Below are 10737 nucleotides of genomic sequence, written 5' to 3'. Positions count from 1 at the left end.
CTTTCCTGCAATTCAGATTATGCTTGTCATTTCCATCCTGCAATAATTCAAGTAACTAGCCTGAAATTCCTGCAGTTCATGTGACTGCCTGAAATTCATGCAGTTTAGGTTATTAGCCCTGAAACTCCTTGAATAATTTACCTCGAATCCACAACATTGAGAACTTTTGAAGAGATTGAATTCTTCAAGAACAAGAACTTCAAGATATCCTCCTTCAAACAATTTGACTGCAATGTATTTCTTATGGAGGGATATGCTAATACCTGCAACTTGTAGAAATGTAGAAAAATGGATGAAAATGCAAAAACACCTTGAATCCTTGAAAGATCTTGAAGCTGTCATTATGAAAAAATTGGTTCCAGGCATGATGCCTAAATTATGATAATTTTTCCCATGAAACCAACAGGATCGCCAAAGTGTTATGGCCTATCAAGATCATAACAAAAGCGCAGAAAACATTAAACTGCCCAAAACAACTATGTTATTGTAGGAAACTCCCTAACATGATTTACAGCCATTTCATATATTTATTCTTCAGGAACACTATGCAAACATGAACTACATATTACATTCGTCAATGCAGAACTACTATCCTGAAAACTATCACACATTTCTCTATCATCATGATCCCTCTTGATCAAGCAACTTAAAATAGACATCCTAAATATTCAGGACACAAATACATAGACAGCAATAGAACTAGATATGAGCGCTGTCCTAAAGAAGATAGCATTACTCATCACGCAAGATCTCAAAAGATACAATTTTCTGAACGTCAGGAAGGTGCCTGAATGTCACTTAAAAACTTCATATGACATTTTAAGTCACTTTACATATGCTAGTTCTACATGTATACTAGTATTAAGGTATAAAATAGCAAATATATGCTGGAATCCAAGACCTAACAATGCCCTCACTGCCTCGCGCTACTGTCTCCAATGTCCTGGAGAATTTGTAGCCTCCTCCCTGAGTCTCTGCTAGTCATCTACATCTAGCCACTCGGGCTTTGAGGTGCCACTCTTGAGCGCCTTGCGTGTGTCCGATTGTATGTGTGACATGTACGTACGCATGCACTCCATCATCCAATATGTGCAAAACCTCTTTGCCATGGTGGGTACCAGAAACTCCTCATGCAAGGATGCTACTATGTAGTCCTTGCTCCCCTCAGGTATCTTCTTCCAATGGTCCAAGATGTTGTACTGAAAAACTTGTTGGCACAACTCTCTCATATGACCCATCACCCTCCTCCCCTCATCATTCATGATCATGGCTCCTGTCCTATCATCTACAAGGTATCCATACCCCTCTGGGATATATCTAAGATGTTTTCTCTCCCACCTACAACTGTGCTCCTGGGCATAACCAAGAGACCCCTGTATATCCAGTGTACCCACGGGGGTGGTATCTCTTAGAGTAGCACCCATAGGGGTGCCACCCTGTGGGGACAGCTGAGCAAAAGCTGAAGTCACTAGAGTAGATATCCCACAGGTGTGACAAATCTTACAAGTGATGCAACTCCACCAGAATGATGAGACGGAGACACTGCATCGGTGTCTCCACAACAACCACCTGAGCCACCCTCTCTTTAACTTGCATAAGAGTGAGGAGTAGCACGTGTATCTCAAGCCAACCGTGGGCTCACCGCATCCATGTCTTTGCAATATCGCCCAGAACTACTCTCTCCGTCCAACCCAAGTCTGGAGCATCGACCTCATCTATTGGAAACAAAAGTATGAGAGTAGATCTAACGGAATTGCCAGATGGTGTCCGAGATAGCTCCTAGTCCGCCATATCTCTAAATAGAGCAATTTTATCTGGAGACATATATGTGAATATCTCTTGCAACTCCTAATCGCTCATCCCTCAACTCATCGTGCTCTCTAAATATCGTCAAAGGTCACCTACATAGAGAGAAAGTGATGTTAGCATAATCAATATAAAGATTCAAGCAAACCACGGTAATATAACTCTTTAAAAAATGATGTTACTTAAAATGCATATTCTAGAGTACCCTTATAAGCGATTCATCAACAAATTGAGTAGGCGAATGCTACAAGTATGTCGTAGCCTATCGTCCCATGTCAATATCCTAGCACAACTTCGCATACACTGGAAGGTTGATGATAGATAGGTCAGCACAAAAGAATAAGTCCACCTCGTTCTCAAAAAATTCTTGGCCTCTTGTCTTTCTGCCATCGTTGCCCAATTTTGTCTCCTCTACATGCTCCAAGCCATCTTCAACCTCCACCCCTTGCAATGTCGACCCTTCCATCCGCATATTGTCCTTATCTATACTGGGAACATTGCTTTTAGCATACACTCTCACACTTCCGGGAGCTGAAGGCACAACATAGCACTATTGAGGTTGTCAGGGGGTTTGGATAGAAAATTACCTATTCAAAATCACATATAAGAGAGATTCAACATTTGTGACTTATCTGTGTCATAATAAAATTTTAAAAAACAATGTTTGTACCTATTCACAATGGGCCAGCAAGACAAACATGTCATGCAAATCCGTCCATATTTTTTTGGAATCTATTTCAAGAAATCCAGATGGACCTCATTAAACAGTTGCCCTAACTCCTTCTAGTACCACTTTGAACCACTGCACATCAAATATGATCATGGAAAAGCTACGGTAATCCATTGAGATAGTACTTTGCAAGTTTCCAAAATGCTCTATCTCATCTATAACGGGGTTTGGATCCGTGGCTCGCCATCGGCTCTCCTCTTGCTTGAACTTTGCCATGACACCACAATCCATTGTGGAGTGCATTTTATAATGTATATTGAAATGGTTAGATTAGTTGTCACATATAAAATCTAAATATCACAGCTTATAAAACATGTGGTCACCTTTGGACTACATCCCCTCGAGAATTCCCAATCCTTAGTAGAGACCTCCACCCCTTCGTGAGAGGCTGCGGTCAAATCTCTATGTAACCATCACATAGACATATACTGTGGCATCTCCTCCATGCCCTCGGGATGCATGGTGCAACATACAAAAACAATTCACTTTCTCCTCCATTGTAGCATCCATCCTTTTTTCTACCCCATTTCCAACCACCACTTCTCCGGTCAGTCTATCATTATCCTTCAGCGACCATAGCATATTGTTGTCTAAATCCACCATTGGTAGCCACTATGAAAGATGCACTAATGCCTCCAACACCAACCAACCTTTAGCCATGCTATCTTCTGGCGTAGCTCGTTGTCGCACAAAGACTTTCAGGGTTTTCATGAAGCGCTCCACGAAGAACATCCACTGTGTATGGACAGGTTCCGCAATCTCCACTTCATCTACAATATGCACCAGGAAGTGGGTTTGTATCATGAGCATGTTGGTGGGTAGATATTTCTCAAAGAGACAGACCGTCTCCACTGCTCCCCGCCTTGCAGATTCAATAGAGGATGTCTTGATCTCCTTCTGTGAGATCCATTGTATGAACACCGACTAGACTCTAAATAGCAAAATACACAGGCCACTTACAATCCATTCGTAGTACAAACCTAACATATCTTATGCCAATAATTGGATTTTAGCCCTAATAATTGGTCTGCCCTCTACCATGTCTAAGATATCTTGTTCTGCCAAGTTGTCGATCAGGTTGATGAGGTCGGGTAGATCCACTTTTTCGATAGTGTCGGTCCTTACTGCGTCTGGCTTTTCAGTTGTGTTCTTCGCTTGGTCTTACACTTAGGGATTCGATCACCCATCTATGTCTTGGGATCTTCTCTTACTGGTGGGCTCCTTCAAGTTTTTTATGTTTGAGTGAGTTCCTTGTTAATTACAAACAATCCTCAACTTACCCTCACTTTGTGCGTAGGTGTGTGTACCCTTTTCCATGCACTATGCACAATCAAGATTTTAGCTCTTCTTAAGTGTGTTTTGAGTATTGGAAATCAGAGTGAGTGAGCAAACAAAGTGTCTAAGTGGCTCTTGTGCTCTCGTTCATGGGTTTGGCATGATAGGCTCGTATGTTTGATTTATGGCCATCCTCACCGATTTATAGGGTTTGTGCTATGCCTCCCACTCAGTCAACCTCCCCTCAGCCTCCTCTTGACCATGGATCAATCCAGTTCATGTCGGGGATAAGCATTCATCATCGCATCCTCTTCTTGATTCTTACCGTGTGAAGCACCATTTGGAGGAGAGAGAAAGACTAGACTAGGATCTCTTCATCTGGGCATGGGCGGAGAACAGTGATGTAGAGCATAGAAAGAACCAAGATCACTGATGTAATTAGTTGGTATGGGTGTTCTCAGGCTGAAGATGGCCTATTGACCCCTCCATCTCCACAAATCGTCGTGTAGGTTGCCATAGTGTCAGTTTTCTCCACAAGCACAAAAAACAGATCCCCCCAATCGTCAAATTCGGGGGTGCCCAAGGGCCCCCCCAAGGGTCACACCCCTCTAATTCTCAATCTTGGCCCTCTTTTTAACCTATCTCTCGCGTCTGGCCAGCTTTTGAAAAACTTTCAACATCCGTCTCGAGGTCTCGCACTGCCTGGCTCTTTTGGGGATCCATTCCGACATCCCGAGAAATTATGAAAATTTCCCAACCATCTCTTGGTGGATCTTTAAAGCACTTTTGGCACCCATTTCTAACTTGCCGCTTGAAATCATACTGAATGCAGCTGCTACCTTCAACGAAGTCTATTGTTCCCTTGAAATTTGGTTTTTTTAGCATGTTTCTCGGGCAAAATCCACCGCTCATTGGCAACCATAGGATAGGGGAACTCAGCCCATCGTATCCCACCAACAGATCTGCACATAAACACAACCACAAAGAGCATCAAGCTGATATAGAAAATACTCAACAAAACACATCACATCTCTCACCCTACCCCCTATCAAAACCAAGGCATGAAATCCATCCCTCACAAATTTGCTAAAAAAGTAGGTTGCCATAGTGCGGACGCCCACCAAACAATCAAGTTTTGATCAACTCAAGCATAGCTTGGTGATAGCACCAATTTTGAAACTCCTTGACTTGAGCAAGAAATTTGAAGTTGTCACGGATGCTAGCCCACTTACACTAGGTTGTGTACTAATGTAAAAAGGTCATCCTATAGCCTATTCCTCGAGGAAGCTAAAAACCCATGAAAGGAATTATGCCACCCATGACCTGGAGCTACTAGCAGTTATTCATGCTCTCAAGCTTTGGCGACACTATTTGCTTGGCAACAAGTTCTCTTTAATCACAGACCATAAGAGCCTTAAATGGATGAGGCAACATTGTTGGATTGAAGTTTTGCAAGAATATGGCTTTGAGATCAGGTATCGAGTAGGCTTGGCATAATCTGATAGCAAAGCCTAAGTTAGTCACTAACCAACTGTTCCAACACAACCAAGCTAAAAAGAACTATCAAAGAGGTCAGCCTAAGTGGTGGTCTGCACTACCTTCCAACTGAGGACAACTCAACTAGGAGGTCCGATTAGATGAGGACTCCTATAGCCTGATCAAGAAATATTATCTTGTAGCACATTTTCCTATTAGGGCATTAGTTTCCATACTCGAGTGTGTAAAAAGGAGGGAGCTGAGCATAGTGACCCAAGGAGAACAGGGTATCAACCTTAGGTTTTGTCTCGATATCCAAGAATCTACCAAGCCCTCGCAAGGCGACACGTAATCCTTTTCTGACGCTCACTTTTATTTTCGCTCCAACTTTCTCTTATTCTTATTTTCAACTAGATGCCACCTCTACGAAGACAAGGCATCGGCCTCGGGTCTGACTCGTCCCTAGGAATCTACCAGGCCCTCGCAAGGCAATGAACAACTGCTCAAAGATTATTCGTTCTTCCTTTTCTATTTTTATAGGGGTTAGAACCCCTTTTTACACACCTCTAGATATTCATATATTGTCTTTCAGATATTTAGGGTTTGTTCCTTTGTATCATCATTTTGACTGGCAGGCTTTTCTAACTATCTCGCACTAATAGGAACTCCTAGAACGATTGCCTAGTAGGTCAGCAGAACAGGGTCACTAGAACTTTCTTCTAAAATAGGTCTTTCAATGCATGACATTGCTTTGTAGGAGGCAATGACTACTCAAACCTCCCCTAAACATAAAAAACCTAAACCTAGGATTTCATGCCTTGATTATCGGTCCCCAACAAACAAAAAAAAAACACACCCTTACCTACACATATATCATTAATTGCTTAAGGGAAAAGACTCGGAAAGGGGACGAAACCACCTAGAATGGCCACAAGAAGCTCTTCCGTAGCAAAGGCTCCCTCTAGTGACTTTGTCAACCTGTATGATGTAATCACTAAAACAAAAACCATCAAACGTACTTGCACCAAACAGACATAGGGCCCTCTTGGCCTAAAGATATAGCACATTTTACTACAAACTGACTGGCCCTCTTGGCCGAAAGAAATAGATCATGACACTTCAAAACTAACTAGCCCTCTTGGCCTAAAGAAATCAAACATTAAAACCTTAAAGCAACTGGCCCTCTTGGCCTAAAGAAATCAAACAAACCAACTCCTACGCATCCCTCCTTGGAATAAGGCAGATATACAAAAATACGCTCCATTCCAAGGGAAAAAATAGGGCTCTCAACCCTATATACTAAATGCATCAAGTTGTGACCCATCCCTCCTGTATATATAGCAAGAGGGGTATGCAGAACATGTCGTCTAATCAACTACAGGTCCAAGATAATAGTGGTAGATGGGTCTCGGCCACTCTTCGCATTACCCATACCAACCATCACTTGCCATATAACGCGTGGTCTGATAAAATTTCCCACAAATGACTAGGTCATGTCTCATTGTCAATAGCAACACCGGACTAGGGCCACAGTTGAAGAAGAGGTCCTCTTCATAAGAAAAAATTGCTAGGGAATCCGCAAACAAATTCCAAGAACGGGGAATCAGCTGAAGAGAGATGCACTCAAATTTATCAAGTACGGCCATAGCAGTTCGATTATACATGCAAAGGATAGGATTCCGGACTATGTATGTCCCATTTAGTTAATTTAAGATCAGTTTGGGAATCCCCTTTTACTAACAACCGTCGAATACCACCTTTCTTGGCAATGTTCAGTCCCATGATCAAGGCTTTATACTTGGCCATGTTGTTAGTGAATCCTTCCCCGAGATAAGTAGCTAATTTCATTGTAACTCTACGTCAGGGATCGCAGATAACTACTCCAATGCTCCCTTTTTTACTAGGACCCCTGGATGCTCCATCAAAGTATAATGTATACACCCACAACGGGTTTACACAACCAGCCATTAAAAACTTCCCTATTCATAATTATGAAAGTCAAAATTCAACATATTTAGAGGATGAACTGACGGCTCCATCCCACCTTCTTCATTAAACTCAACAAGGATGCTGGTCAGAATTTGTAAACATTGATGGCAAAAAACTTTGATCTCCCACACAAATGTACCGTCTTCTTGCTCAATCACTTTGTATCCTTTGCTCCACCAGATAAGCTACCCCTGATGATATCTTTGCTCTAGATATGGATGCTCCAAATAAGGGATTAACTACCCCATCAGCCAATTTAAGCTCTCCCCTGCAGGTCTTGGATCAGCCCCAGCATGGACTTGCAATGCATTTATCACGTTAGCATACTTAGAAATAATAAGGTTTAATCTTATTAAGATTAACCTTATTTTTAAATTCCACTCCCTATAGATCAGCTAGTAAAGCCGTGGACTTATTTTTTACCTATCCTGACTACCTTGTAAGGGCCATCCCATCTAGGTTCCAGCTTTCCTAGAAATAGCTCCTTACGTGCATCGTAGTATAGAACTAACTATCCTTTCTTAAAGATATACTTCTTTGCTTTTAGATCATGCAACCGCTTCATGTGAGGCTTAGCTACTTCTTGGTGCAAAAAACTATGCAATTTGAGCTCATCCAAGTGGGTTATAGTCGTAAAATGCTCGAATAGGGCATCTTCATCACCCAAAGAATGATTGATTGCAAATCTTATGGTAGGCAACTCAATTTCTAAGGGCAAGACACACTCCTCCCCATAAACTAATTTAAATGGGGTGTGGCCAGTGGCTCATTTAAACGTCGTGTTATACGCCTATACCACCACATACAATTTTGTATCCCAGTCCTGTTTCTTTTTGGAGACTATCTTGGACAGGATACCCACAAGTTGTTTATTGGTACTTTCAACTTGTCCATTCGCTTGCGGATTATAGGGGGTCATCTTGTTATGCTTAATTTTCCATACTTCAGTCAGGCTTTTAATCACCTTGTTCAGAAAATGGATTCCACGATTCGATACTATTTCCTTTGGTGGACCAAAAAGGCAAATGATCTACTCAAGTAGCAAACTGACAGTCTCTTTTACATTGTCCTGCCTCGTCACCCGTTCTTCTAACCACTTTGTAAAGTAATCAGTTGCTACTATAATATATCTCTTCTGAGTAGTAGACAATGGGATAATAGGATCCACAAAGTTGATGCCCCACTTCTCAAATGGAAGGATAGCCATAATTGGAGTAAGTGGTCGCTTCCTATTCTCTCTACTGTCATGTCTTTGACATATATCGCATCTCTTAACATAAATGAATCATGGAAGATGGATGGCCACCAATATCTAGCTCTTAAAGCCTTTTGTGCTGTCAGCCGCCCAGCAAAGTGCCCTCCACAAGTAGAGTCATGGCACTCTTCCAAAATAAATAAAACCTCATCAAGCATCACACATCGGTGATAGATATCATCAACACCCTGCCGACATAGTGTTTCTATGATCAAGGGAGATTTCAATGCCTAGTGTTTAATTTTCCTCGTCTCAGATTTTGATAGAGTAGCCCCAGTCTCTCCTGTAGATAGATAATGCATTATAACAGCATACTAGTAGGGAATAGACGATATATCAATCTTAAACAATGTTTCCATATCACTTCCTTCAGCCACGACCTCTTTTGGCTCTCCGAAATCCACAAGACACTCTACAATGACCTGCAACAATCAAAGCCCTTCTGCCTTCATATAAAAAGCCACCTTCTCATAAAGAATGTAATGCCTGAAATTTTTGGTCGCAAATACCATCGCAAGGCACAACTTCTCCATATAGGTGTAGTTAATTTCCGATATGCCCAACTTTTGACTAGCAAAAGCTATCAGATGGTAGCACTTTTCCTTCCAAATTTGGGATAAGCAGCCAGCTGATACTATACATGGTGGCTATTGAAAATGTATAGACATTTCGCCCCTTTTAGGTGCTTTTAAAGCAGATGCTTTGGCAAGCTCCTGCTTCACATCATCAAACGATACTTTGCAAGCATCACTCCATGCAAACTGACAGTTAAAGGACAATAGGTTCGTCAATGGCAACGTTCTTTCTGCCAGGGCATTTATAAACCTTCGACAATACCCTACCAATGACAGAAAGCTATGCACTTCCTTTGGAGTACGTGGCGGACTCATGGCAACTATGATCCTGATCTTTTCAGGGTCAATCGCAATCCCTACTGAACTAACCACATGACCTAACCATAGCCCATAAGGTACCCCAAAGACGTACTTCCGTGGATTAAGAGCTATGCAAAATTGTATACACCGCTCGTAACACTTCCGCAAAATAATCAACTGTATTTCTCTTGTGGTGGCTACCCCCAAGTTATCACTAAATACTTTCAACTCCTCTAGGGAGATGTCACCAAAGGTCTTGTCGGATGTTCTTTGCCACGAACCAGGTGCATTACATAAACACAAATGCCATCACATGGTACAGAAAGGTACCAAAGACAGTAATAAATGTCGTTTTCAGCTGTCTTTCTCAGTAATCCCCATTTGGTTATACTCCACAAAGCAATCCATGAATGAATATATTTTCCTACCTGCTAGTTGATCCAAAATTTGGTCAATAAAGGGCAATGAGTAGTAGTCTTTAACAATCTGCTTATTCAGCTCTCTAAAGTCTACACAAAGCCGGATTTGATTATTTTTCTTCTTCTTGATCACAACTGGTGAACACCATTCAGTATGCTGAACAGGGAAGATCAAACCCGCTTTCCATAACTTCTATAGCTCCTCAAACAGCCCATCCCTTAATTCAAAAGGTATATGCCTTAGTTTTTGATGTACGGGCCGACTTCCTTCCTTTAGAGGAATGGTATGCATAGCCAGACTGGGAGGAATACGTCTAAGTTCATCATAGCTCCAAGCAAAGATATCATGGAACTCTTGAATTAGGGACATATAGTCCTCTCTTTCTTTTGAACTGAGCATGGAAGCTAATTTGATTGGCCGTGAATCATTAGGCGTACCAAGGTCCAACTCAATAACATCCGTGTCTCTTATTTAATCTTGAGGCTCTATCGACTCATTCAATGTTATCTAATAAATGTTCTCTGTAGTGGACCCTTCTTTAGATCCATCGCTCGATGACTTCTCACTACCAGATGGATCGTCTATTGTTTCTAGTTCAGTGGAGGATAAAGGAGCTCTCTCACTCTGAGGAGACTCAGGATAAGCATCCACTACTACACGATTGGCACCTCTCCCTAGAATCACTCGACCAGTGCGGGTATATCGACTTGATAGTCAATTCATAAAATCCATGGCCTGCCTAGCAAAACTCGATAGCTAGGACGTCGTGCAAACCTTATCACCCTAAAGTCCAGATAGCATTCCACGCTTGCAATGGTAACATGGACTTTAGTGATGCAACCTTTTGGTTTCCTTAGACCTGTCATCAGCCATCCTAAGAAGTATGGAGCTGTCTTTTTGGATTTCTAGAC

This window comes from Lygodium microphyllum, chromosome 6 (genome assembly GCF_053477565.2).
Source record: "Lygodium microphyllum isolate KBCC chromosome 6, Lygodium_microphyllum_v1.1.10, whole genome shotgun sequence".
In the NCBI taxonomy this organism is placed as follows: Eukaryota; Viridiplantae; Streptophyta; class Polypodiopsida; order Schizaeales; family Lygodiaceae; genus Lygodium; species Lygodium microphyllum.
The sequence above is the reverse complement of the archived record's forward strand: the minus strand, read 5'-3'. Positions refer to the sequence as shown.